We start from the raw sequence: 24,936 nt of genomic DNA, 5'->3' as shown, positions 1-24,936 counted from the left end.
GGTTTGTGACTCACACACGGGGCCTTCTGGGGAGAGCAGGTCCGAAAATGGGGTGAGAGAACAGGGGAAGGAGGTTGGCTTGGAACTGTGTGCGGGGGCTGGGGTTGGGAAGAAGGTTACCTCCGTGGGCTGGGGCTTGCTTGTTTGAACGTTTGGTTGGCACCTAAGAGGGAGCCCCCAGCCTTTCCTGCCAGCTTACCTGACTGTGTGTAGAGCAGAAGCAGAAGAAGGACTAGGGGAGTTTAAAGCTCTGCAGCCAAATATCACAAATGGGTTGCACTCTGTATTAGAGCTGACTCATGCTTTTAGGTGGAATCGGGCTTTTCTGGGCAGATGCGCTGTACCCAGGGTGAGGCGCTCACAGACCTCCCATTAATTGCCTCCTTTTTACCATCCTTCTCCTCTGCCCTATGGGATCCTCCCTGTAGTCCGACCTCAACAGCAAATGTAATAGTTAAACTCTCGACTGAAACTCGTGTTTCTCTTTTGTTTATTTATGTGTGTGCGCTAAGTTGCTTCAGTCGTGTCCAATTCTTTGTGACCCCATGGACTGTAGCCCGCCAGGCTCCTCTGTCCATGGGATTCTCCAGGCAAGAAGACTGGAGTGGGTTGCCGTTTCCTACTCCAGAGGATCTTCCTGACTCAGGGATCAGACCTGTGTTTCCTGCAGCCCCTGCATTGGCAGGCAGGTTCCTTACCATTAGCACCACCTGGGAAGTCTTTTATTTATATTCATGTTTAAACAGATATGTTTGTACTGTGTGTGTGTGTGTGTGTGTGTGTATGTGTGTGTGTGTGCGTATGCAGATTGGAGGGAATTGTTTCCCTTTGGGGTTGGGAGTGTGTGTTGACCTTGTGGCATCTTGGCGGTGAGTTGTAAATGATGAATGAACAGAACAGGTCCCCTGCTGGAGGAAAGAGAGCTGCAGAGGAGCAGGAAGAATGAAGACGCACTTAGCTCCTTTTTGATTTTACATTCACAGCGTTAACATGATCATCGACCATGGCTGAGCTCCTCAGGGATGCAGTGTGTAGCCTGAGTGTTGAATGGAATGGAGTCAGTTTGGGGACTCTCATGCAATTGAAAAGAGCATCATTCCCAATAAGTATGTTCTGTACAGATACAACTCGGGATCAAACGCCTTCTAAACTTATAAATTTCAGAAACTGTGAAGGAGATATTAAAGGAGAATTTGATTTGTACAGGGGCTTCCCCAGGTGGCTCAGTGGTAAAGAATCTGCCTGCCAATACAGGAGACTCAGGAAATGAGGGCTCGATCCCTGGGTTGGGAAGATTCCCTGGAGGAGGAAATGGCAACCTGCTCCTGTACTCTTGCCTGGAAAATCCCACGGACAGAGGAGCCTGGCGGGCTACAGTCCATGAGGTCACAGAGAGTCAGACACGACTTAGCAACTGAGCACAGAGGCATGACTTGTACAGAAATTATCTGATCTAGATTTTCAATAGTTTTTTTTTTTTTTTTTGGAGACAGATTGCTGTTTTCTGTTGTTGCTTTTTGCTTGCTTAATTTCAAGTTCATGTGTATCTCATGCAAAAAACCCTGGATAAATGTTGGGCAAAGAAGCTACTTCTCACTCATTCCTTAGAGTCAAAAATTATTAAAAATAGAAAAAAAAATTGTTGAGACAGATTATCCATGTGATGAAAGGCATTTAAAATGAAAGCTTAGCACAATCTTACTAATGATTTTGGAATATTAAAATTAGAGTCTGTCAGGTGCCAGGTGTGTGAACAGAGCAGATCACACAATTAGGCAAAATCTCAGGTAAAATTAACTCCATTTCAACTAATTCATACATGAATTTAATGTATCTATCTGCTGGGCTTAGAGATGGATTGCAGTTGGGAGCGACAGCTTCAGAAGAACCCAAGACATCCTGCTTTGCTTGAAGATTCAAGACAAGCCCTTGGCTGACTATTGTTCCTTTCACAAAGACTATGTGCCAACATTATCATTCTTGCTGGAGTAAACACAAAATGTGAGAGTCTCTATTACAGCGCATTTTCACCATGATATTTTAAAACCACTCCTGTGTTTTTACTTAGCATTCATATAATGCTTTCCGCTGGGAGAACACTTTGAAATGTCCCCTGTCAATAATCTCTCAAGCCACTCAATGAGATAGGTTGGTATTCCTGGCGCCATCTCACACCTGGGGAAACAAAAGCAGAAGGAGGTTGTTGGACCTGAACCAGATCATAATGTTTGAATACGAGAATGAGAACTAATAGCCCTGGAGTTTCCAGTCTGTTGTTCAGCCAGCTGGCTTATGTTCCTCCAAGTCTTGTTACTTGTGTAAACTCGAAAGAACTGTTAGGTCCTTGAAAGGTACATTTTCAATAGAAAGCAAAGCAGAATCAGCACTCTCTCAAGAGAAGTACTCTTCTATTGATTACCTACCATAGAGTCACTTCCCCCCTTCACTCCTTGTTTATACTTTCCCATATATAATACAGAAGAAAAACAACTATGGGAAATGAGCCAGATGTTTCAGCTAAAAAAAAAAAAAAACAAAACTTCTGAAATATCTCTGGAAGGTCTTCATTCTGACAGCTCAAAGTATTAGATTTGGGAGGAAGAGAGCCAAGAAAGAATTTCTTCAAACTCGGAGGCATGCAGAGAAAAGACTAATAGCAGAGGTGATGAGAAATACTCAAGGGAGAAGGTTCTTGTGGTGCAGAAGTTGGTATGGTTAGAGCATCAGGAAAATTTGGATCAGATAATGCAAATAATATACACAACTTTTTCACAGATACAAATTAGAATTTTTATTAGGAAATCAAATGTCCATAATAGAGCATTTTTAGCTGCTTGGCAAAAAGCCTTGGCTGAACAAAAGGAATTCAAATGCATTTGGTGACAGCTGATGTGGAATAACTTTTTATAGTACATGCTCTATCGTGTGATGCAGTTTGTGAATTTTCTCAAAAAAAAGTGACAGTCAACAGAGGCCTGTGTTTGTGGGCTTAATCTGTAAAAATAAAAGAATAAGATTCCATGAAAGATGAAATTGACAACTTATCAACATTCAAAATAGAAACAAGTTTCAGTGCTGTTTTAAGGAGGATGAATGAACTGGAGAATTGTTCACCATAAATTTCCAAACTTATGGTACAGAATTTAGAAAATTAAAAATGTAGTTTTGTATTATTTGCTGCCAGGGTTAGAAAGAGATCCCCAGGAAGCTATAAGGCAGTCTAAAGACTTCTAGATAAAATTAAAGTCTTTCTTCATTTTCTTTCAAGATTCTTAATTGCAGTAGAAGACATTCCACATGTTCAACTTCCTCTTGTCTTGAATTATCTATTATTCTTTAGGATGTGTGCGTGCTAAGTCACTTCAGTGGTGTCTGACTCTTTGTGACCCCATGGACTGTAGTCCACCAGGCTCATCTGTCCATGGGATTCTCCAGGCAAGAATACTAGAGTGGGTTGCCATGCCTTCCTGCAGGGGATCTTCCCGACCCAAGGCTCAAACCCCCATCTCTTCTATCTCCTTACTGGCAGACGAGCTCTTTACCACTAGCGCCACCTGGGAAGCCCAAGGGTGGGCTCATATTCTGTCTCCTCCGTGTAGCCTTTATCCCCTACTTACTCCACACTCAAGAGACCCCAAGACCACTCTCGAGGTTCATGCTTCACTAGAAGGACTTACAGAGATGGGAATAAGTGATTATACTCACAGTTGTAGCTTACTACAGTAAAAGGAGGCAGATTAAAATAAACCAAGGAAAAAGCACATATGACAGAAACCCAGAAGAAACCAGGGCATGCTTCCAGGAGCCTGTCCCAGGGACCGTGGATGTGTGACCACACAGGAAAGGTGTGCCCACGAGAGACGTGCCCCTGAGCCTTGGTGTCCAGAGTTTAGGTTGAAGTTCAGTACACAGGCACGACTGACCTTACCTACCTGGACTCCAGCCTCCCAGAGCAGAAACAGGCACTCACTGCGAAGCACACTGTGACTACAGCCATCTGATCAAACCGCACTGAGCTGCTCAAGCTTTCAGGCATCCACGAGCACTCTGCTAAGGCAGAATACTGCAAGATCTCAGAACTCAGCTCCTAGGAGCTGGCCAAGGGCCAATCCTGAAGCAGGCATTTCTTAGGAATGTGCAGGGTTTGAGCAACCCAGGTCTGCTGAGTTACCTCTTTCCCACAAATTTCAGACCCATAGCCTTGACCTAGGATCTGTTCATAAGCTACTCATATTTCTCCGAGCATCTATTTTTAGATAGCATTCATGTAACAGATATAGCAATCGTTGTTAGCATAAATATACCTAACATTTGGAGGATCCAGTGTGGGTTGGGATACACTTAAAGAAACAACCAATTCATCCTGTGTAGGCATGACATACATTTTCATATATTTGTACTAATTTGGTTACTTGAATCTCGTAATAAACTTGTGCAAAACTAGTCAGCAAAGAAATCAGCTGAGGCTTAGCTAAATCCAGTTCTTCCTCAGACTACTCATTTTCAATCAGTATTACATTCTGAAGAGGATTTAACTCCATCTTCCAAAATATTTGATCATCAATATGATAATTATATAGTATTCTTGCCTGGGAAATCCCACGGACAGTGGAGCCTTGTGGGCTACTGTCCATGGGGTCGCAAAGAGTCAGACATGACTTAGCGACTAAACAACAAAAATACTTTATTTACATAAGACAGTTGAATCTTCCTGATAATGCCAGTGTTATACCATATTGCAATATAGTCATGGTACAATTTAGGTTTATTACAGAATAAGTTGGTAAGAACTACCGAGTTATTTTCTATTTCTTTCCAACAGACTGACCTTTGCCCATTTATCAGATATTATCATAAATAGGAATCATTAGAACTGGCCATGATTTGGGTCCTTCTGTTTTCCAAGTCAGCTGGGGACAAAGCCAGTTACCTCACCTTTGTTCAAAATCATGAGTTGAGATAGATTTCTACCATCTGTTCTTGTGTCGCTGAACTCACCCCTGCTCCTGTGGAGAGAATATGAGTGTTAGAACAGTTCCCGTCCCTGCTGACCTGACCCTGGGATAGGTCTTATCCTGATCTCCTCTTGGGGTGAGAGCACTGAGCATGCGTCCGTGTCAACTACAGCTGCCCCAGAGAACGTCCATAGGTCTGAAGATACACCATATCCCATAAGAGCACCCTTAAAATCTCAGCAGCTGGATGGAGGCCCATCATCTCAAGATTATCTCAAGGCTACTCCAGCCCCAATCTATATTGAAATAAACTCCAGAGGGACTGGTGGGTCAAGACACCAGCTGTGTCTCAGTGCTGTGTCCTAGCATCGTCCAGCATTATTGGTGAGTCAGCCAGACCCTTTTCACTAAAGTCTTGTCATCTTCAGGCTGATTCCCATCCCTTGCGCTCCTCATGGGAGAGAATGCGTCCGTATTTCTCCTCTGAATAGTGGTCCCCTCGGCTTGTCCTAGGATGTCTAGGCTGACACCTATCTCCCTCCTGTCTCGTGAGCTAGTTTTGTTTAACTTAAAATGTACACTGCTGCCATTATTACTAATGACCTGAATGCTGCAGTCTAGGTACTAAATCACGGCCAGCTCTTTTGCAGCTCCATGGACTGTAGCCCACCAGGCTCCTCTGTCCATGAGATTTCCCAGGCAAGAGGAGTGGAGTGGGTTGCCATTTCCTTCTCTAGGGGATCTTCCCGACCCAGGGATCAACCCTGAGTCTTCTGCTTGGCAGGTGGATGCTTTACTGCTGAGTCACCAGGGAAGCAATGACCTGAGTGCGGTTTCTGTTGTTAGGTTTCTCCCGCTAGGGCTAGATGAGTGGTAAGGCTGGAGGAGGCCACGAAGCCCCCTAGCCCTGCTCCTTCCACGGTTGCGCTGCCCCCCAGGGGAGCCTGGCCGGGCTATGTGGAGCCTGCTGCTCTATTCTCATCAGAAATCCGTTTTTTTTTTTTTTTCTATTCTGTTGAATAGCTTTCTACCTACAAAATGAGAGTAGCGTGTGCTTGTACACAGCTCACTGCGGCATGTCAGGCAGGCAGCTTCTGTTTTGTTGTTACGGGTTGTTGCCACCCTTCAGAATTTCCCAGATGAGGGGATCCGCATGTCTCTATGTTCAAATATGCCCAAGCTCCAGAGAGTCCGTGCAGGTGTGCTCAAGAACCCAGATGCTGCGTTCCGCTTCGATGGGAGAGCTGGGAGGGCTGGCTGGCGTCAGTAACGCTGCAAGTGTCCCGCTTGGCAGTGAGGGGCTGGCTTCCCTCCTTCACCCCACCCCACTGAGTGTCTCCCTTGATCCCAACTCCTTTATTTTGGAGACATAGGTGCACTTCAATCTCTACTCCCTCCCGAGGCCACCGCCCTCTTCCTTTAGGCTATTTCTACTGCTGACTGAACTCTCATAGGAAATGCTCCCACTGGTTGGAACTAGGGTCAGTATCACAGTTACAACATCCCACTGACTTGGTCCTGCAGAAGGACGTGCTTTTTACAGGACAGTTTCCATGAAAGAGATTTTTTTACATCTCATATCAAATTTGTTTATTCCGCAGATAGGGAGGGAGAGCTGAGAAACAAAATTTTGTGTTCTCTTTAACCTGGTTCTCAGATACTAACATTTAGCAAATTTGGACACTATTACATTTGAAAAAAATGGAAAAGGGTCAAGATTTCTTATAGCTTCTTTGGAGATTTCAGGTGGCAGGACTATTTCATATTACCTCTCCTTGACTTCAGTGGCTGAAATCATTTGGTATGCCTATTATGAAGTAATGTGTAAACCAATCCCTGAAGATAAACGGATTTGAGTCATTTTCATTTTTATAATTACAATTTTATAATTTCAAGGAAGGAAGTTCTGGATTCAGACGTTTCAATCATGTCATCTTTTCTAATTTTACTTAGCAGCTTTATTTCTATAACTATATTAGTCAGATCTGTGTCTGAATCTAGGGATTTTTCCCATTGAAGCTAGATTATATGAAATTTTATCCCTTTTTTTTTTAATACCAGCACATATTTTGGGTTGACATATCAATCACATTCTGTTTTTATACAAGTTTAGTTATAATGAGAGTTGGCAGCAGTGTGAAGAAGCGACATTTAAATCCCTGAGCTTGGTTCATACATGGCTCCGGAAGTAGGGACTTAGAAAAATTCTCCGATCGATTCAGGTGAAAACCATTTTTGTCTAAATGAAATATTATATAGTTCATTGATGGCCCCAAATAATAACTGCAATTTTCCCATTTGCTTTCAAGATGTTCTGTGAACAGTATCTCAGCTCATCTTTTTCGTGGTTGAAGTGTCCTAGAGAATAGTCATAGCATTTGTGACACGTTGCCAGGTGCTTAGATATTTTAATACATGAGAATGGACTCCTATGGTGCCATTAGACTCTGTACAAGCTTTTGGAGAATAGACATTGTGCCTTTTGTATTATTATCTTTCTATTTCCGTACACAGAGAGCCTTCTGTGTAGTACATACACATTTAAGAAAAGTTTGCTGAATGGCATCGGATTCCCATCCTTGTTAGTTCCACACTCCGTTCTGAGAGCTGTAGGCACATTAGGTCACTTACATAGCACAAGGCTCTTTAAGTAGGTGCTATTATTATCTCCACTTTTTGGCTGGAGAAACCGAGGCATAGAGACTTAAGTAACTTCACCACGTAAGTGGTAGAACTGAGATTCAAACCCAGGTTCTGGGTCTAGACTCGCACGCTTACCCGCTGCACACCTATTACTAGGTCGCATGTCAGGTGCTCTGTTAACAGTGGAGAGCTACGTACTGTGTCCCCCTGTGTGCATTGGTGAGGGGACCCAAACGGACAAAGTTCTCGTAAAATAAACACTGGGGATGTAATGTACCACACGATGACTCTAGGTAGAAATACTGAATTGCATATTTGGAAGTCACTAAGAGAGTAGGTCTTGGGCTTCCTTGGTGGCACCAGCAGTAAAGAACCCACCTGCTATGCAGGAGACCTTGTGAGATGTGGGCTTGATTCCGCGGTCAAGAAGGTCCCCAGCAGGAGGGCCTGGCAGCCCACTCCAGTATACTTGCCTGGAGAATCCCATGGACAGAAGAGCCTGGCGGGCTACGGACCATGGGGTCTCAAAGAGTCAGACACGACCGAAATGAGCACGCACACGCAAGATCTTAAAAGTCATTATTACAAGAAAAGTTATTTTTGTAACTCTGTGTGGTGATGGATGTTAACTTGAAAAAAGAAAAAAAAGAGAGATCTTTGGTAGATCTTGGCAGACTAAGATTTTCTAAGGCAGGGTCTATTGTAAACAAACTTTTTATCTACAGATATTTCACCCCAAAGTAAAGCTTTATACTGTTAGTATGAGGCTTTAGAACCCATTCTTAATTTTTTGCTAAAATGTGTTTTCCTCACAGTTTCCACGTTTAGAATGATGCGACATTTGGACCCATGTGCTGTGGAGTTGTTGCTCTCTTACTATATTATAAGGATATCTTTTTGACTATGGAATCACACCAGGGCTGGCTGACTTGGAGAAGACCACTGCCAGAGGCCTAAGCAAAACCCCATGGCTTTGGACCATGAATGCAATTAATACATAATAAAAAGGAAACTCCATAGGATGGAATAACTGTCTACCCCTTAACTTTTCTGATGTTTAAGCATCAGCCACACCCAGAGGTAATGCAGAATTCTCACTGAAGTAGTTAACCCCGGTGGGCCCAATTCATCCTTAAAATCTTTTGACATATCAGGTTTCAAGACTCCTCCATTCATAATTTCAGTGATGTAGTCTTAAATAATTCAGAATGGCATTGTTATCTCTTTCAACTACCATGAAAAAACCAACTACCATAATCTGTCTCATCAATATGGTAAGCATTCACCCATTCATTTACCATTCAGCAAATATATATCGAGAGCCCAGTCTCAATGCATAAATAGCTGAAGCCAGAGCCATATTGAGAAGTTATGGCTCTGCTATGAAAAAACAGCTACTTCATTTTTAAGGAGTGCTTGTTATGATCTGTAGAACTATTTAGGAAATAACTTCGAGGTTCATATAAATATAGCTCTGAAATCTGTACAAAGACCATCCTTGCAAAATTCCTGGATCTGTGTCTGCTCCTCTAGGCCAAAGCCATTTTCTCTTTTACTTCTCTGCTCATAATTGAATTGGCATATTTATACATGGGTTCCATCATTAAGCCTAGGACAGTCTGGGTGGGGAACCAATCATGTTTAGTCAAGACTGAGAGTGCTTTAAAATGAAGAAGAACTAGGGAAGCAAAACAGCGAGAATGGAAAGCATCACTTGGGGACATGGACGATGGGTGAGCTGAAGGAAAGGGGAGGACAGTGATTCCTGCCGAGGCTGTGCTCAAGGAGGAATGTGCAGCGGGGGATGACAGCTCAGTCCCTTTCTCCCCGATGCCATCCCGACCCGGGCCCTCGGCCCACTGCTTCAGATTGGGCAAGCTTTCTCTAACTTTGATGACTGGAAATCTAAGAGATTTTTAGAAGCAGGAAAAGTACATTAACTGTGAGGTTAATTTTCATCTGAGAAGCACTAACCTGTGCTTGTATTTTATTATTTATTTTCATGAGTTATTGAATGAAATCCTTTGGTAACGGTACAGGTGAAATAATGCACTTCCTGCACATCCTTCCTTTTAACCTCTTTCTTCTCCAAATATGATGGTGTATGGTGTCCATGCCTACGTGTGTATTCCTACATGCCTACATGTGTATTCCTACATGCCTACATGCGTATTCCTACATGCCTACATGTAGCTGCATGATGCCTGCTCTGTGGGGAGATGTAATATTTGTGGTTTCCCTTGTTACCTTAATCTTCACGTTTGTTCTATTCTTAGTTTTACAATTAGTTGTGTTGAAAGCTTACGGCCAGCCTGTCACCTTTGTCTTTCTTGGTGTTTGTCGGTTGGCTAAAGTTGCTTTTCCAGCAGCTTGCTTGAGAAGAACCTGTGAGTATCACACTCTTATGTTGCTGTTCAGTTGCTCAGTCGTGTCCGACTCTTCACAACCCCGTGGGCTGCAGCACGCCGGGCTCTTCTGTCTGGTGACGGACAGAGTTCTTGCATACCTGCATGTTCAAAGTTTGTCCAAAGCTATCACGAGAGTGGTTGAATACTTAATCCTTGATTTGCACCTGCTTTTCTTGACTGTGTTTTCATGTTCCCCCCTTCCTGGTCAAGACATGTGAGATCACTTTGTCTTTTCCCTTTGTAAATTGCCTGGATGCGCTAAGATTCTACCTTTATACCCCAATAACTTTACCAGGATGTGTCTTGTTAACTATCCTGACAGGCACATGATGGGCTGTTTGGTATGGAGATTCAGGAAACTCTTCTTGAATGTTCAAATAGTTATTCTTTTGAATTGTTTCAGTATTACTCTTTAGCGTCTCCACTTATGCATAGTTTGCATTTGCTTTGACTGCTTTCCATAGCTGTTTTCCCTCTGACCCTCTGAAACTTTTATTTCCTCTGTATTTTTCACTCTGTTATTTCTTAAATTCCTAGCAGTGTTTGCCGCGGTGTTTATTTGCTCCGTGATTTTTGGTTGTTTCGCTGATGGCTCTTCCCCTCCCTTCTACTTATTTCCCAAGTTCTCTCAGCTCACATTTTAATTTCTTCTGTTACCTAAGCAGTAACTCTCTTACCCGAGTTTTGCATTTCTATTGTGAGATCTTTCTTCACAGAGGCGATGTTTTAGTTTGTGAGGGTGATCATAAGCAATGTTCCACAGGCGGAGTGCTTTAAACAATGGAAATTCATTTCCTCATACTTCTGGAGGTTGGAAATCTGAGATCCATGTGTTGACTTCTCCTGAAGCCTCCTTCCTTGGCTTATGGATGGCTAGATGGCTGGATGGCATCACCGACTCGATGGACATGAGTTTGGGTGAACTCTGGGAGATGGTGATGGACAGGGAGGCCTGGCGTGCTGTGATTCATGGGGTCGCAAAGAGTCAGGCACGACTGAGCGACTGAACTGATCCTCCTCCTCTGTCTTCACATGGCCTTTCCTCTGTGTCCTTATATCTTCTTATAGGACATCATTCATACTGGACTAGGGCTCACCCCGGGACCTAATTTAGCTTTACTGCTTTTACTCTTGTTTCCCGATATAGTAACATTCTGAGGGACTGGGGCTTAGATCTCACAGGCATGAATTTAGTGTGGGGTGACGCAATTCAGCCCATAATAGGTGATTAATTTGTAATACTTTTAAAAAATTCTTGTTACATTAGTTATCTACTTTTTGGGCAACATTTTCTGGTTAGCTGTTCTTTAATGGTAAAACATTATTTTTCCTTTTTTTTTTTACTAATTGTATTTTCATGTTGATTCTTTGGGAATTTCTTTTATAGTGCTCATCGAATGAGTTGAATTTCCCTAAACTATCTTTTTGTTTAGGATTTCTTTGGGGGGGGGTGTTGGCAATGGGTGGGAGTGAGTAGTTGGCTGGTGGTCTTCCAAAGGCTCCTTTCTTCTCTGCCCAAGGAGAGGGAATGCTTTCCACAGCTGTGGCTCCTGAAAGTGAGTCACTGAGGGGGCTTCCTCCTTGTTTCTTAAAGTGAAATAAAACCCACTTAGGAGACTTCGTTTTGTCAACGTTTTTAGCTCCACTTCTGCACCTATTTTCAAACACCAGATATGTAGCCTTCATGAGTCAATGTTTTCACTTTCAGGAAGTTTTTTTTCCCCCCAATACTTGATAAGATTTGTATCATTGGGCCTGTCAGCACTTAGCGTTTCCTCTGCCTGACAACCTGTGTAGCTTTTGTTTTATTTCTGCTAATTTTAGAAGGCTTTATGTATGTTTATGAGTCAATAGATTATGCATTTCTTTTATTCTTACTGAAAGTAGAGTTTTAAGTTGTTGGCTTTTTTTTTCTTGATTTTTAGGATGAGAAATGGAAAGGTAATTCTTACTCAGCCAAGTTTATGATGGAAGTCAACTAGTAATTTACTGAGTCATTACTATCTGCCAAACTCAAAGCTTAGTACTGCATATGCATTATATCCAATTTAATTCTTATCCGAGTGGTAAGAAACAGGATGATAAATATTATGGTTTAGCTCTTTTATCTCCATTCTCTCTCCCTTTCAGAGTGTTATATTGCTGCTAGAGCTGAAAAGTGATTCTACATTTCTCAGACTTCCTCACAGCTCAGGTTTATGTGTGCACTGATGTGCCTCCATACTATCTGGAATCCAGAGCTGAAGTCCACATGCTGCTGCTGCTGCAGGCTCTGCAGGGGAAGCGTTTGTGGTTCTGCAACAGTGATAGCAGGATGGCTGTAGAGAGTAGAGTGTACCGTCCACCGTCTGCTGATGAGTTTCCAAAGCCTGCGGTTGTGGTAGCAGCTTTGGGTTTTTAGAACCTAGCTGAAGTGGCATGCAGTTAGCAACTGGGACAGCAGCTTCCTGATTCTCTTGTTTCTGGATTGTGCCAGACAGCAGCTCTTGCGGAGGACCAGTGGCATGGGCTTGTCCTGGTGGCCCGGAGCACGCACCTCGAGCCCCTCCTCCCTGGCTTTTGTAGACACCTAGTTCTCCGCACCAAACCTGCATCTGATGGCACCAGCCCCGAAGGTTCTGATATTTGAAACTGAACGATGACTGGCAGATACTTTCATCTCCATCTTATAGAGAGGGGAAAATCACCTAAGTGGAACTAGGATTTAATCCAAGTTTGTTTCCTTCTACCATCTCTCAACTATCTATTAAGGTTGACTGATCACAGATATCAAACATTTCTATAGGGTTTACTAAGTGCCAGATACTTTTTCAAGCATTTTAAATTTGTTGACTGAGTAATTCTCACAACAATCCTTATAAACCAGATATTTTAAAAAATATTATCTTTATTACACAAGTAAGGGACTAAGAAACAGAAAGGCTGATGAACTTTCCCAAGGCCACATAGATCTGCTCCAAAGTTTGAGTGCTTAGTGGCTTGGCTGCCTCCATCTCAAAAACAAGGTTTCCCTTTATCTTACATTTTGAGGTTTCGTTTTGTAAGTTACTTTTGCAATTTAGTCTTAACCTTGTGTACAGATATTGGATATAAGCTTTATTTTTTAGAGATTCATCAATTTGGTCCTATTCAACTTCTTCCTCCTAGAATGTTCTGAATATCTGCTTAATATGTTGCCAGTGTAATGGAAATGGTACTGTCATAGAACTATGGAATATCAGGATTGGAGGAAGGCCTATTAATTATCTAGTTCAAGGACTTGAATTCTCTCTATGATGTCTTTGCCTATTTATCAGTTAGCCTGGGAGGTGGAGCGTTTCTCCAGACACCCATTTCATCTCCACCCAGGATCTAGCAGTAACATCTAACTACAGTGAAAAGTGAAAGTATTAGTCACTCAGTCGTGTCCGCCTCTTTGTGGCCGCCTGGACTGTAGCCCTTCAGGCTTCTCTGTCCATGGGATTCTCCAGGCAAGAATACTGGAGTGGGTTGCCATTTCCTTTTCTAGGGGATCTTCTTGACCCAGGGATCGAACCTGAGTTTCCTGCATTGAAGGCAGATTCTGTACTATCTGAGCCACCAGGGAAGCCTAACCAAGACTGAACTAAATCTGCATTGTTATGACCCCCATGCATTAACTCTTGTAAATATATACCAGCTGTTGTATCTGTTTTATATCAAGGCTCTTCAGATATTCGAATATAGTTATTCTGGAAGATTCCTGGAATCTTCTCTTCTCTTCAGGTGCCTATTTTCAGTTCCTTTGACACAGTTTTAGGATTCCTATTGGGTTCAACATACAGATTGCTCTGAATTTATTTGAACTAAACACAGATTTAAAGTTGGATGTGATTGGAAACGAATGACCGAGGACTTCACCACTCTTGTCTTGGATGTTGTATCCTTTGAGAAGCGACCTTGCGTTACTGAATCACGTTGAAAGCAGTCAGTTAAATCTGTCACCCTTCCCGACTCATGCACCTGTTAGGATTGTCTCCTCCATCCTAATTTCTCTGGGACTGTCCCACTTGCTCTCCTGCTCCAGCCGCAGTGGCTTTCTCTCAGCCTGTTGCTATGTCCTGGCCAACCTGAGTAGGGCCTTTGTATAAGGGCACCTTCTGCCGGGCTAGATCAGTCTTCCTTTTCTTGCTCCAGTTCCCCCAATGCCTTCCCATCTGGTTTGATTTGCAGCACGCCTGACAGTTTACCAGGTGTGCAGCACCTCCTGTGGGCAGCCTGTCCTGATTTTCTGTTTGTTAGGTCTCCCTAACGCATGTTTTCAAGGCTCTGTGCTTCCACCTTCATGAACTTATTTCACTCATTATTGTTTTAGATATATAATTTTCACGCAACATTAAGAATTTCTGACCTTTTTGTTTGCCTTTCTGTTCTCAGTTCCTGTAGACGTGCCAAGTCACTCAGTCGTGTCTGACTCTTTGTGACCCTCAGGACTGCAGCCCACCAGGCTCCTCTGTCCGTGGGACTCTCCAGGCAAGAACACTGGAGTGGTTGCCATGCCCTCCTCCAGGGGATCTTCCCGACCAGGAATCGAAATCATGTCTCCTTTGTCTCCTGCTTGGCAAGCAGGTCCTTTACCACTAGCGCCACCAGGGAAGCCCTCGGTTCCTGGCACACGTTCAAAATACGTGTATTGACTAGTTGATAATAAAGTGACATCAAATCATTTCCACTAAGTATCATATTGCTGGTTTTGACTCATCTAGTCTATATTTGGGATTCATGTCTGTGTCACTGAGAATATTTGCCAATGTCACTAACAAATTTTGTTAGCATGCCATTCATGCTCTTCTCCAATTGATGGCTAGAATCCTTTATCTTAATACTGGAGAGATCCCTTCAGGCTGATGTCAACCCTCTGAAATATGTCCATTCAGATAAGATTGAATTCACTTTGCCATATGACCATTCAATTCACATTTCTTTAGTATGCCTATATGATATCAAGATAGGCATTAATTCCCTCTTTTGGATTCTGAAAAGAAAAAAAGCTAAATCCTACTACATCTCACTGAGATAATCTTGTCTTCTAAGCTCTCAAAAACGAGTCCAGCTTAACTCAGGAAACACGCACCTGGCTTCTAGTAACCGTAATTTCTTTGTCTAAATTCTCAGTAATCTTAAATAGAACCTTGCTTAAGATTATGCTCTATAATATACACATGTATAATTTTTTCACAACCGTTTGAGAATGAGGAAGAATCACAAAGAACATTTTTCAATGATTCTATGTTTATCACTCTCCACACTTATCATTAACATGCTATCTAATAAGTGATTCATATTCAAATTTTCCCCATCATCACAGTGATGTTCTTCAGAGCAAGATCCAAATAAGGCTGACATGCTGCATTTAGTTCTGGTGCCTCTTTAGACTTCTTTAATCTGGGGGTTTTCCTGCCTTTTGCATGTTTTGTGACACTGAACATTTTTGAAGAGTTCAATCCCGTTGTTTTTGGAATGTTTCTCAATTTGGATTCATCTGATCATTTCTTCATGATCAGATTCTGGTTAGACATTTTTGGCAGAAACACCGCTTGGGGATGTGTTGTGCTCAGCGCATTACACGAGGGGACAAGCGATGTCCATTTTTGTCGGTGATTCTAATTTGATCTGGTTAAGGTGGTGTCCATGGGTTTCTCCTCTGTGAAAGTAACTGTATCCGTTTGTCCTTAGAAGCTCCTTTGTGAAGTGATGTTTTGAAGTCTGCTCTTTTTTTTTTTTTTTTGAAATGAGACCTTCATGTTCTCCACGATCTTTCCTTTTAGTGACGTTTCAGGAATATTCACTTGTACTCTCCATGACAAAGTCTCTGGGTGCCTGTTGGCAGTCACTCCCTGGGGAGAGGAATATTAACTCCAGGCTATTCTCTACCAAACTCTTTACCAAATCGGAAGCTTCATTTCTCTCTTGCCAATGTCTGTTCCGTGGTATCACTCTGAAGATTAGTCCCTCTGAAGATCCATCTCTTTTGTGGAGCAATTGTAAGCAACAGAGTTGAGCAGTTCTTTCCCCTTTGTTATATGTTAAGATTTCACTGTGGGCTCGAGCCACTCTTCCCTTCTTGATGTGTCCCATCCATCCCTTTCCTCTATTTTCCCAATTGCTTTGTTACTGCTGTCCTTTGCACACTTTCTCGAAAGGCAGAATACAAAGCATTGCACTTTGATTATTAGATGCTGTATTTGGAAATATGTGCTCTGCTTACCCTGGTGAGCCTTACATTCTGGGCACTGTCCTTCCTTCGCTCGGGACCAAGGACAAACGCACTAGATTTATCCCCAATCCAGCAGTTTTCTTGGGAGCTTGGCTCAGCCCTCTTTTACCCTCTCTTCTGCCTTGCATTCAGTGGCCCCATTTTAACTGCAACTGCTTTTGCAAAGATCACCCAGTGCTCATTTTCTGCCGTATCTTACTGGACAGTTTATACATGTGCTCCTGTTGACCATTCTGTCTTTCTAAAATTTCTCTTTCCCTTGCTTTCCAGACAGGACACTCTTCTGTTCTCTGGTAAGACAACGAACCATTTCTGCTACTCTGTGATTGTAAGTTTGGTTAACAGTTATTAAAGTAATAGTCTCTTAAAATTTTGGCATGAAATATATTATTGCATATATATTTAAGTATTTTTTTGTTTTACTTAATTGTGGAATTAATTTTAATAGGACAAAAGCCCTCAAAAGGATTCATTAGAAATTCGGTATGATGTCAAGGAAAAATTGCACCGGAGTTAACCAGGCAAGGAAGACTTTATTCTAGACTATTGCTAGAGGGGAGAAAGATTGAACTCAGCTCTTGAAACAAGAAGTGAGGGGGTGTTTTAAACTCTGAGTTGAACTCCTGAAAAAGTGCTGGAGGACATCAGAGGGAAGTTTGGTCAGTGGGATTAGTCCTCCGGTGTTGGCTAATTGTCTCTTGTTCACATCAGGCTTCCCCTCTCCCACGGAGACTAGGAGCCAGAGGTGCCGTCTTTCTTAATGATGACATTTCAAAGGGACACCCTCCCCCCAGGCCCTTGAAAAAGAAATCCCCGGGTTATAAAACAGGCAGGAGGCTGAGAGCAGATTTATCTACATGTCAAAGGAGCAGAGAAAAAATTTGCATTTACAGTACAAGTTTTTTTTAAAGTAAATGGTCTAAGAAAAGGGAGGTCAGGGGCCCGAAATTCAGGAAGAAGCCCTTCGGAGGTTTAGTCAAGCCGAGGGGCGCATCAAGGCCATTTTGATCCATGCAGAGTAATGGCTTCCAGCGTATGTGCCAATGCAAAAATCGTCGTTGACTCTGAGTTTTGAAACAAGTTCCTGCTCACACCCAGAGGCCAAGATGGAAAAGTGAGCCGTCCACCTGAAGCGCATATTAAAAGAAGAGTCCAGCAGTGTGGACAGAGGCAGGAGGTTTTGTGCTGGGAGGGCGGGAGGCACCAGGGCTCCGAAATGCAGTTTGTAGTGATTTTGCTTCTGACCCACGAGAGGCTTTCATCTTGCCTCTCTGCATTCCATACACAAAGAAGGTATTTTTATATCTTCTAATTAATTTAACTGTGAGTCCAGAGCCTTTGAGGCTGAGAAGAAGCACAGTGATTCATCCCCACACTCCACACCTCCTGCTCCCCTCGTCACTTCCCTGCTGTCCTTTATGTGGAGTTTTAATATGACCCTCCTGCCTTGGTATCGGCTTTCCTGTGTTTAAATCCTGGTTTATGCTGTAAAGCTCTTGTGTTGAGGATGCAGTCTTATTATTTTAGTTTTTGTTCAAATGACCTTGACGTGTTCTGTAGAGAGTTAAAAAACAGTAAATATTTTAAGTGGTTTAGGATTTTTATGGTATTCTTTTAATTTTTCAAAGATTTGATCTTTATCCTTCTTTATAAATTTCTGAGTCTGATCTTACTCGACAAAATAGCTTATCTCCCTGATTTTTGCTAATCTACCATTATCTTGAGCATCTGATGGGTGTGTAATTGCTCATTGTATTAGTTTGGAGCCCCCCAAAACAGAGGTTATGCAATTTGGAAATATAATTTACTGTTCCATGATTCTTCATTTCCAGCCAGATGCTGGCCCTTGTCTAAATTCAGATCTTGTCTAAATGCAGATCAATGGACATTGCAGGACTTGTTTAAATATGAACAAAGTCTAAACATCTAATGTGATGGTAACTCTCCTCCTTACGGTCTGAGGACACACTGCAGTTTCGTGCAGAACGGTGTGTCGCTCTGTGAGCAGACGCTGTCCTCTCCCTCCATCTTCGGGCCACCAGTTGTTAACAGTTTGCTGAGTTTGCTTTGTTTCAAAGTCTTTGTTCTAGATTCTTTGTTTGAGATCAATACACAAAAGTAAATATCTAACCAAGTGATATTTTAAAAAGTTTTAGTAACACTGAGTTATGACTCAAATCATTAGTGAAAAACCAGGGATCAGTAGGTTTTTTATTAATAACCAGCCTATTGCTTAGATAGCAGTCATTGTTTTGGCAGGCATCTCAAGAATAGGAAAGCTCATGCAAAATACTTTTTCTGTATGAAACTGGAGGTTTGATCATGAGAACTGGTAGGAATAGACTGATTTCTCAGAAATCTTATCTGTGAGCAAATCTATGGAAGGATTTAGGGTCTGTTAACACTAATGTATTGCTGCTAAGTCGCTTCAGTCGTGTCCGAGTCTGTGCAACCCCATAGACTGCAGCCCACCAGGCTCCCCCGTCCCTGGTATTCTCCAGGCAAGAACACTGGAGTGGGTTGCCATTTCCTCCTCCAATGCATGAAAGTGAAAAGTGAAAGGGAAGTCACTCAGTCGTGTCTGACTCTTTGCGACCCCATTGACTGCAGCCTACCAGGCTCCTCCATCCATGGGATTTTCCAGGCAAGAGTACTGGAGTGGGGTGCCATTGCCTTCAACACTAATTTAGTACCTACCAAATAACAATTAACATGGTTTACTTGTGCTATTTCATTTAATCCTTCCTCACACCCTAAGCTGTGAATGCCATCTCTATTCTACACATAAACAATCCAAGTTTGAGAGGCTGAACAACTTTTCTCAAATTTACTTAACCAGAATTAGCTAGAAGATTTTAGATACTTAATAAATCGCTATCACATGCCTCTTCTATCCCATATAAGAGATCTACAAAATGTGTTGTTGAGCTAGTGTTTAAGTCCAGTCCCCACAACTGAAAGAGGTATGATTATTATCCCTGTTTTACAAGTGTGTAAACTGAGTGCCAAAGAAGATAAAGTTGAGATTGAAGAGCTGGTAAAGGACAGACTTATGACTGACCCCAAGAATGACAACTCTAGAGCCAGAACTCCGACTCCATGCTGACCCGTAGGTTGGTGAATCCAGCGCTGTCACCAAGGCGCTTGGAGAAAATGAAGGAGGCGCTCACGGTCACAGCCGTGTGGGCGTCCATCCCGTCCTTCTTAGGGTGGCGTGGGCTCAGGGCATGATTACAGCCGTGTGGGCATCCACCCCATTCCCTCTAAGGTGGCACGGGCTCGGGGCATGATCACAGTCCTGTGGGCATCCATCCCGTCCCTCTAGGGTGGTGCGGGCTCGGGGCGGGTGCTTGATCATGGCCGTGTGGGTGTCCATCCCATCCCTCTAAGGTGGCGCAGGCTCGGGGCATGATTACAGCCGTGTGGGCATCCACCCCATTCCCTCTAAGGTGGCGTGGGCTCGGGGCATGATCACAGTCCTGTGGGCGTCCATCCCGTCCCTCTAGGGTGGTGCGGGCTCGGGGCGGGTGCTTGATCACAGCCGTGTGGGCCTCCATCCCGTCCCTCTATGGTGGAGCGGTCTCGGGGCATGATCACAGCCGTGTGTGCATCCACCCCGTTCCCTCTAGGGTGGCGTGGGCTCGGGGCGGGTGCTTGATCACGGCCGTGTGGGTGTCCATCCCATTCCCTCTAGGATGGAGCGGGCTCGGGGTAGGTGCTGGGAGAGGTTTCTGCACACACAGCTCTGTGCCAGGCATTCTGCAGTCCTCAGCGGCTCCTGAGTCCTCCCCAGGCTGGACTGTTTCCAAGGAAACATGAAAAGGTGTTGGAAATTTGGATAGAATATGCTGATCCTTACTGACATGAAAAAAAAGTGAATACTTTGCAGTTATCTCCTCTGCTCAAACATCATTTCCTGCTGCTCTAGCCCCCAAAGAATTGGGTCTTAGGGCAGCTGGTCAGTGGGGCTCCCCTGGCCTCTTGTACTAACCCGGAGGGTTATGACTCAGGGCTTGTTCTAATCCGAGTCTCTGCTTTCTGTATCATTCATGTATCACCAGGTTATTGGCATTTCAGCTGAAATATGAAAGATTTCATCTGATTTTGGCTTATGGGTCTTCTCTCTTTTAGTAATGCACCCTAACATCAGCTCGGCTCTTCAACTGAACTAAGACAATATTTGTTCATTGCATCCTAGGTTGCTACTTAGCATCATGGCGTAGTGGCTCCAAGTGTAGATGCTGGTGCCTGGCTTCTTGGGTTCAAAGCCCGCTGCCCCTGTGATAGCTTGTCCAAGTTATTTAAACCCTAACGCCTCATTAAATAGTACTTATATCACAAGATCTCAGTAAGATCATACATTTAAAGTGCTAAAGAACAGTACTGCAAATCACATTACCTTATAAACATTCTGATCGAATGGGATAGTACTGAGGATGTATGGAGGAATATAATTAATATATAAAATAATTCCTTAATACAATTCCTTAGGATTTAGGAAATGTTAATTGAAGATCTCTTGTGTGAGATATCATGCTGATCAAAAAAGTTTGTCGGTGCCCTGAAGGATGTTGCAATTTTTAAGAAAGATAACTTCTCAATGTGTTTGAGATTCACATGCCTGATAAGAACTAGGCTTTATGAAAATACAAGGAAGGGAGAAAGGAGTTGCTTCCTGTTGGTACAGCGAGGACGGCATCATGAGGCAGGATGGGGGCAGTTCCCACTGATGGCATTTAGGCTTTGGTGGAAGATACACTGGCAGAGGAAACCACGTGAGCAAGAGCATGAGGCAATCTGTACTCAGGGGGTGATCTGTTCTGATAGGCGTCCTGAGGGAAAGTCACGAAAGCCACTTGCGTAAATAAAGAAACTGCGGCCGTGGGGAATTAACGGCGACGGGTCACATGGGGTTCGGGTGTGACTGGCCCATTCCCGGCGGAGGGCTGCAGAGCCCTCTCCCCACTGCGGCTCCCGCTCTCCCCATCTCTGTTCCCGCTCTCCTCTCCTTTCTGCACTGCCCGGAGTTTTTCTTCTTGCTCATCTTCCCGCCCCTGCCCTCCCCCCTCCCCCATTCATCACTTTAGCTTGCTTTTCGGCTTGATGTAATCTTGATTTTATCTCTTCGGATCCTTCCAGCTTCAACAGCTGATGCCAACCGCTCAACTTCTGGGCAGCTAATATTCCCATTCCCTGGGGGAGTCTGCTTGGTCACCCGATCTTTTCCCATCAGGACGAGGCCCAGGCCCCTGCCAGTCCGCAGACTGATTGCTCTGGGTCAGGTGCTGCCCTCTGTCCCCTTGGCTGTGACAAGATGTGGCAGGATCTTGTGATATGAAATGCAACCTTCTCCACTCCCAGGGCGGTTTCCCTTGGAACTGACGCAGCCTGACACGAGGCTGAGGCCTGGCTAACACACTAGGGAAAGCTGTCCGGGCTGCGGGTCGCCCTTGAAGAAGCCACGGAGCGGTGGTGCTTGAAGGCTGAGCATGGGCGGCGTCGCTGGAGGAATAACCTCACAGTGTGCACAGCATTCGGGGAACGGCTACGTTTAATGAGTGAGAGGAGGCCAGCTTTTCAAGTCTGGGCTGCGGTGGTGGGAAAAGACAGCCCTGCTCCTGATCAGGGCCGCGCCAGCTCTCTCTGCAGCTGCCCCGAAGGTCGAGGAACGCGAGCTGGGCCAAAAGCGGGTGGGAGAAGGAAGGAAGCTGGCAAATCTATTTCTTGCCCTTCGTCCTCATCAAGGACAGTTTCGAGAAATAGTTTCATGGGCTTTGTGGAGACAACTGGCGGGATTGAGCCACCAGCTGTGTTTGCTCCGAAGCTGCGGCCAGCACAGTAACACATCCCCATGCTTTTGCTCTCTCTCATTTCCTCTATTACAGCCTTTTCACTTTATTTTTTTAAAGAAAAATATTTATTTATTTGGCTGCGCCGGGTCTCAGTTGCGGCGTGTGAACTCTTGGCTGGGACAGTTGGGATCTAGGTCTCTGACCGAGGAGCGAACCTGGGGCCTCCCTGCATTGGGAGGGGGAAGTTTTAGCCACTGGGCCACCAGGGAAGTCCCTCCCCGTATTTTTGGGTTTCCCCTCTTTATTCCCCAAAGCATTAGGTGATGTGTTTTTCCTGGGGCTCCATTTTCAAGGGGACCTGGGGTGAAACACCTTCATGAAATATGTTGACGATGGCTCAGCACAGTTGACACCCAGAACTAATAAGTTAAACTCTAGTCTGGGGTTTCCGAAGGTGTGGGCCTTCAACCAACAGCATCAGCATCATCTAGGGATTTGTTAGAAATGCAGAATTCATTAGAAATTCTCAGGCTTTGCAAAGAGCCTTGCGGTACCTATTGAATCAGAAGTTCCAATTGGTTTTAATGCATGCTAAAGTTTGAGAACCACTGCTATAGTCCAGAAGTGGACAAACTCTTGTCTGTGAGCCAGCTGTTTGTTTTTGTGGATAAAGTTTTGTTGAAACACAGCCACTCATTGTTTTACATAAAGCCTACAGCTGCATTTGTGCTACAAGGCAGAATGGAGTAGCTGAGACAGTCTGAAATATTTACTATGTAGCCCTTCCAGAGGTGGTTCGCCAACCCCACTCTACTTCAGCCCTGTCCTTCTGTTCCCTGGGGTGAGTTATATCTTTTCTGGAGTTGATGGTTTCTTCCCGAAGCTTGTTTGTGCCAGTGTTCTTGCTACTGCAGTCCTTTAACTGCAGACTTCCCTGGTGGCTCAGTGGTAAAGAATCCGCCTGCCAATGCAGGAGATACAGCTTTAATCCCTGGGTTGGGAAGATCCCCTGGAGAAAGGAAAGGCTGCTCACTCCCATATTCTGGCCTGGAGAATTCCCTGGACAGAGGAGCCTGGCGGGCTACAGTCCATAGGGTTACAAAAGGAGCTGGACATAATCTAGCGACTAAATAACAACAGTAACAACTTAACTGCATTTCTATCAACCAATGTCATATGAATTCAATAAAGAAGTAGGGATTTGGGGTTTTGTCTTCATGAGAACTAAGTTGTATCCTCAGATATGGAGGAACTGAATATGGGGAAGGACAACTGTATTTTGTAGGCAGATTGTCTAGTGTGTGGAAGGTGGGTGCCCCTAGTCCCCGAATCATTCAAGCTCAACAGTACATATGTAAAAATACATGCTGATTTTGTGCTGAAGAAATGGCTATAGGAAGACATTCACGGGGCAGCTCAAGTGCTAAGCCTCTCATCTGGAGGGGGATTTAGGAGGCATCTAGCTGTGTTGCTGTCATCTGAATATTTTCACCAAATCACGTGAAGAAAAATCTGACAAAAATTGTAGCAATTGTACCATGAAACCATCTTTAGGATCACCTTTCAGGGCAGATACAATCAATCATCTGCCCGAGACAGCCTTTAACTAAAGGTCAAACAAATTTTTTCCTAGACACCCTGGAGAGAAATATTTAAAAACTCAAATCGTTGTCTGCGATGTCAGTGGTATTGTTTTGGGTACTTAAGCGCTAACATCACTTTTTTCTGAACTTAGCACCATGTAAATTGCCGTCTTGTACTATGGCACCTGCTAAGTGATCTTCTTTTTTCCTGTGTTCCAAGTCTGAACATTGTATTAAAATATTCACTTACCTGCAGATCGAGGTAATGTCCTGTGCATTTCTGGTGTGCTGTTTCAGACCAGCTTCGTCTCTGTTCTCACCAGCTCTGAGGGTCTACTTGGGCTTCCTTGTCTTCTGGCCTCTGGTTTCAGCAGAGCAGAGGGCAATCTGAGGGGGTGGGGCCTTGTAGCTTAGCCATCACCCCGAGGGGCTCCCCATGCTGCCCACAGACCCTGGGCCTGTCCTGTGTCTCCTCACAGCCCGGGGTGGTAACAGATCTCTTCTAACCGGATTCCCTGTTACTCACTGTGGCTGCTCACACCCTTGTACACACTTATCAAACTTTCCTTCGATTACCTAATCCGAGTGCCACGTGTGTTTTGCCAGGACTCTGGGTGATACATCGCTTTGTTTGTCATTTAGCTCATCAAAGCACAATGCATATTTTTAAGATATTATATTCAAAAAGAGAAAAGGGTCATAGAAATCATAGCTTTCTTATCTTTTATTCCTTTCTAACTTTCATGTTAGGATTTGAGAGTGTCTGTTTCCTACTCAGGCTCAGACTTTCCTGCTGTTTTCCCAACTTAACTTTGAATCGAGGCAAAACCTCAAAGTTCCAGGGATAACTTTGGAGACGGGAGGGGATGAGAGCCGGGTGGACGAGGCCCAGGACCCTTCATCGAAGCTTCACCAGAATAGCTCCCTTTTCATCTGTTCTCTAGGTTGAGCTTCTTTGTAAGAATAAGTTTGCAAGTTTCACAAAAGAATTCTACTGTTTAAATGTGTGAGAATCAGTGGGTTAAGGGATGGGAATGTTCCCTCTGAAGTATAAATCATTGATCAGAAAGGGCTGACACCTTATTGACCATTACCAATTAATTAGTCAGAATCACTCCCCAGTAGGGCTTCGGGCTGTGTAGATTTGGGTTGAATCTGTTGGTACTCATGATTTCAGAGACTCAAGGAAGGTGATGTGGTCACACTCAGGAGAAAAGCTGAAAGGACAGGGGTGAGATCCCCATGTGAGGACAAAAATGTCCTATACCTGTTTTGCATTGACTCTTAGAACAGTCAGCCTGTTGCAGACGAGGGGCTGCG

The 24,936-nt window shown here is 43.9% G+C and overlaps 1 long non-coding RNA gene across 2 annotated transcripts; it reads right to left on the bottom strand.

The window, feature by feature from the left end:
• Positions 1-1,584: 1,584 nt before the first annotated feature.
• LOC133237814 (uncharacterized) lies at positions 1,585-24,145 on the bottom strand. Of its 2 annotated transcripts, none has more exons than XR_009733370.1 (3): positions 23,867-24,145; positions 4,936-5,006; positions 1,585-2,175 (listed from the first exon to the last, which is right to left on the bottom strand). It is a non-coding gene; the product is annotated as an uncharacterized LOC133237814 (long non-coding RNA). The 2 variants fall into 2 exon arrangements; XR_009733369.1 differs by lacking the exon at positions 1,585-2,175 and adding an exon at positions 2,777-2,994.
• Between the last annotated feature and the right edge of the window lie 791 nt (positions 24,146-24,936).

This window comes from Bos javanicus, chromosome 24 (genome assembly GCF_032452875.1).
Source record: "Bos javanicus breed banteng chromosome 24, ARS-OSU_banteng_1.0, whole genome shotgun sequence".
NCBI classification, from domain to species: domain Eukaryota; kingdom Metazoa; phylum Chordata; class Mammalia; order Artiodactyla; family Bovidae; genus Bos; species Bos javanicus.
This window is presented reverse-complemented; position numbering and strand designations above follow the sequence as displayed.